The sequence below is a fragment of the Pteronotus mesoamericanus genome, unplaced genomic scaffold (assembly GCF_021234165.1).
Source record: "Pteronotus mesoamericanus isolate MK-2021 breed Mesoamerican mustached bat unplaced genomic scaffold, CSHL_Meso_final contig_20, whole genome shotgun sequence".
Taxonomy (NCBI): domain Eukaryota; kingdom Metazoa; phylum Chordata; class Mammalia; order Chiroptera; family Mormoopidae; genus Pteronotus; species Pteronotus mesoamericanus.
The window spans coordinates 29,646,324-29,650,817 of NW_026555085.1; the positions used below are offsets into that span (position 1 = coordinate 29,646,324).

The 4,494-nt window shown below is 37.2% G+C and overlaps 1 pseudogene; it reads right to left on the minus strand.

Annotated features, from left to right (window-relative positions):
- Positions 1-1,495: 1,495 nt before the first annotated feature.
- LOC129067105 (S-phase kinase-associated protein 1-like) lies at positions 1,496-1,965 on the minus strand (annotated as a pseudogene).
- Between the last annotated feature and the right edge of the window lie 2,529 nt (positions 1,966-4,494).

The following is a 4,494-nucleotide window of genomic DNA, read 5'->3' on the forward strand; positions in this document are numbered from 1 at the left end:
GGACAATCCTGCCTCACAAGATGGTCCTGTGTACAGTTCCCAATAGTGAGTGATGCCATCTTCCACTTCAGATGGATTTTGCACCAGTTTCACAGATTTATTCTCTAATCCACGATCTGATATTCCCTGAAGTCACTACAATGTCTGTGGGGATGAGGACATGACAGAGTCTTAATAGCTTCTTCAATTCTTTTTTTGGCAAAATCTTCATAGACATTGTAATCTGCTGAGATCTGATAGTTTCCTGGGATTCCTATTCTTTTGTTGCCAGGTTAAATTCCAAGTTTCCTCCCATCAAAAAGGCAAATGGAGCTAAATCATTATGCCAATATGTTTTTCACCATTATTATTATAAAAGATAATCATAAAAGCAAATAGTATTATTACTTGTACTATCTTGAGTTTGGATTAGATTTATATACCTTAGACTTGATTAGATTTAGAAAATCCACCATGCAATGGAGTCTCAACTTTATTATTATTTTGTTTTACAGTTGATTTTTTTCCTGCATTGGCCTACTGTTTGTCTAATATTAACATTCATAAACAGAGCAGTGCAATTAGTATTTGGTGTTGGGAAATGCCTCATCTGGTTTCAGGAACTGTAGCCCCACCAATAGGCAAGAGAGCCCCAAGGCTGGAAATAATCAAGGAGACCTTGGGAAAACAGGCCACTGAGGAGACAAAACCTGTCCCTCTGGCAAGGATGCAGCTCCTGCCCTCCTTGCATCACCCTGCTTGGCCCTGTGATGGTCACTTGTTGATGATGGGTAAGTTCTCTCAAGAGGAGGGATGACCAAAGCCAGACATCGGTCTGTATGGGAGGCAGATTAAGACATAGGGGACACAGAGAAAGGGCAAAAAGGTCCGCACACCTAGTGTTGGCTTGGATATGGCCAGGATCTTCATTCTATCTGAAAGAAGTCTCCTTATCTCTCGGTGGCCCTGCCCCACCTGCCTGGCTCAGGCTTGAAACAATACTAAAGGCATGTACAGTCCTAAACTGGATCAGGCTATTCCCTGGGAAAATCAGGCCTAGAAGTAAGTTCCACTAAGCATACTTTGTTCTTCCCTCAAAAAGCGATGATAACCCAATCGTACTGAGAAGGAGATTTACATTATTCATAGACCCTGACCTGAGGCAGATTTCTTGTGATCCTTCCATTGTCTCTGTCTGTTTTCTGTAAACATAGCCTTTTGACATTGATTGATGAGCTTTGATGTATACCCTTGCGCATAGGGTTCTCAATAAAAGCCTTTGGACATGAGGGTTGTGGCTTTTTCTCCACTAGAGAGAACTTTTTTCCCATCTCCTGGCAAACAGAGAAATTTTCTGTGAAGACTCATTTTGTTTGCCCCCACCCATGACAACCCCAGACAGGCTCTGCACCTACCTCAGCTGACCTCGGACAGTGACCCTTAGATCCAGGAGCCCCATGCTCCCAGTGGCAATTTGGAACAATCCTTACAGTGTTGCAATGTCAGACACAACATTTCACTTCTTTTCCCATCACTGCTTCTCTTTGCATACCTAGACTTCCTCTTCTTCGATAAAGTCATTTTTTATATTAAATATCTTGTGAATTTCTTCAGGAATTTTCCTCTCGGTCATATTGGCAACATCTGGCATGTAATGTCTAAGTAGTTTGCAGCCAGAATAACTTCAAAAAGTGTTCCTTGGTCAATGTTCAGGAATTCTTGGTTCCATACAGGGATGTCATCTGATTGTTTCTCTCTGTTCTCATCATCATCAGGAGGAGGGTCATCCTTGCCATGGGTGCACCACTGAATGACCTTTTTTAACATTGCTGCATTAACATCTGGTAGAGGAACTGGGTCATCATCACCTTCATCATCCATTCCCATATCTTCTAATATGGTCTTGATTGTCACGAATTGTTTGGCAATTTCAGCATCAGCTTCAAATATCTTTCCATCAGAACTCTGTAACTTAACTGAAGGCATGGCTCTCCGTCTCAAGGAAAAAGTGGGGCAGTGTCAGCAGACACAACAGGGAAAGGCGGAGAACAAGGTCCTTTGACTTTATTCTGAAAGCAACAATAAGCTATTGATGGATTTGAAATGGGCAGAGTTCAAAAAGGTCAGAGTTACATTTTGGAAGATTAATTTTCTGGCAATATGTGGAATGGGTTAGAGGAGAATAACCTAGTGTCACAAAATGTATCTTGAAATGTAGAGTGGCAATACAGTAGGACTTCAACAGAATAAATTAGCATTCTGTTATGATATACATTCACACATACTATGATAATGTGAGAGAGATATATATATCTCACAAGACATATATATATATTCTTTATAATTTGCAATCCATGAAGAACTGGGAAAGGTATTTTGTTTAATAACCAAGAAGAAAAAAAAATTGGCAAAAATTTTCTGGGCAAGAGTGGAACTCTACAATGAACAGCCCTAATACACACAGAGAGAGAAGAAATCTTCCAAAAGAAATATGGGTGCTGTCATTTAAGAAAAAAGTGGAGGAGGGGAACAGATGCAGGGCAAAAGGAAATTCAGAGATCCAACTTTATGAGACAATAAGACTCCTCATAATTTATCCCCATGCTCCTAATTTCCTGGTATTTAATAATTCATATATCATATATTCTCATGTTCCATTTACTTAAAATTCTTGTGAAATCTTCCTTTCTCCCTCTCCCCTTTCCTCCCTTTTACAAGACCCCCTTTTCTCTCTCTCTTCCCTCTCTCTTATTTTCTCATTTCTTTTCTTTTATCTTTCTCCTACCCCAATCCTTCATACTTAGACCATAGGATCCATAACTTAAAACTTCATCTTATATGTCAAAACTTATTAAATTACTACTCTGCAAAGTCTCTCCCAAACTTCCAGCTGTCTGTGTCGCCTTTCTCCTGAGCTTACTCAATCAACCTCAGTCAGAACTGATGCTCTACATTCTTATCATATTTTAGATTTGTTCCACCCACTCTACCTCTTTCATTTTATATAGGTTAGGCATTATGTTTTGTTTTGTTTTAATTTCTTCATTACTATTATCTTTAAAGGTGTCTGGAATATAGGTAAGTAAATAAATGAGTAAGTGTTCATTGATCACATAAAAAATAACAATGAGTAGCTAAAAATCAGTAAGTGGAGATATCTCCAGGTTCTGCATGGATAGGCACAGGGAAAAAGAAATGGCAGTAGTTAAATGGATGTCAATAGAACTCCTATATGTAGTATGGGGTTACTGTATGGACCTAATCACATGGAGAGGTAACAGAAACTAGACAGGTTGTCTATTGTGGAAATAAACTTGGCTGACATTCTTTTTAAGGAGTGGTAAAACTGAGGAGATATTTTTTCCTCAGGGAAGATTGCAAAAGGCAGCATTTCTCAAACTGATTTTCTAAATAGGTGTGACTATGAATTCTTTGAAAAAAAGTACCAAGTCAAATAAGTTGGGAAACTATGTGTAAACAAAGTTGAAAGAACCTTGTCTGTGGAATGTGTAATAGTTATATTATAGGTGTTGTGAAACTTTACAATAGTAAAATGACAGACACAATTTTTAAATCCATTTTGATGATAGAATCTCAAAAAATATATTAACATCCCTTTCTGTTAGTTCATTTGCAGCCAGTATTGATATATTCAAATACAACTTATTTCTGGATATTGATTTTGTATCTTGCTACTTTGCTGAATTAATTTATTAGTTCTAGTAGTTTCTTGGTGGAATCTTTGGGGTTCTCTATGTACAGTATCAAAGATAATCCCATTCACAATTGCTTTAAAAAGAATGAAATACCTGGGAATAAACCTAACCAAGGATGTAAAAACCTGTACTTGGAAAATTTTAAGACACTGAAGAAAGAAACTGAAGAAGATGCAAATAAGTGGAAGCACATACAATGTTCATGGATAAAAAGAACTGATATCATTAAAATATCCATACTACCCAAAGAAATCTATAAATTCAATGCAATTCTATCAAGATTCCAATGATGTATTTCACAGAACTAGAACAAATATTTCAAAAACATGGAGCCACAAAAACCCCTTCATAGCAACAGCCATTCTGAGAAAGAACAAAGTTAGAAGAATCACATTACCTAATATCAAACTATATTATGCGGTCATAGTAATCAAAACAGCATGGTACTTGCATAAAAACAGACTCATAGATCAATGGAACAAAATGAGGAGCCCAGAAATAAACCCAAATCTTTATAGTCAATTAATATTTGGCAGGAAAAAAACACATGCAATGGGCTAAATATAGTTTATTCAATAAATGGTCTTAGGAAAACTGGACAGATACATGGAGAAAATTGAAACTAGACCACCTTCTTACACCACACACAAGAATAAATTCAAAATGGATCAAAGACTTAAATGTTAGACCCAAAACCATAAAATTCTAGAAGAAAACATAGGCAGCAAAATCTCAGACATTGCTCATAGCAATTTTTTATCAGATATAGCTCCCCAGGCAAGGGAAGCAAAAGAATAAA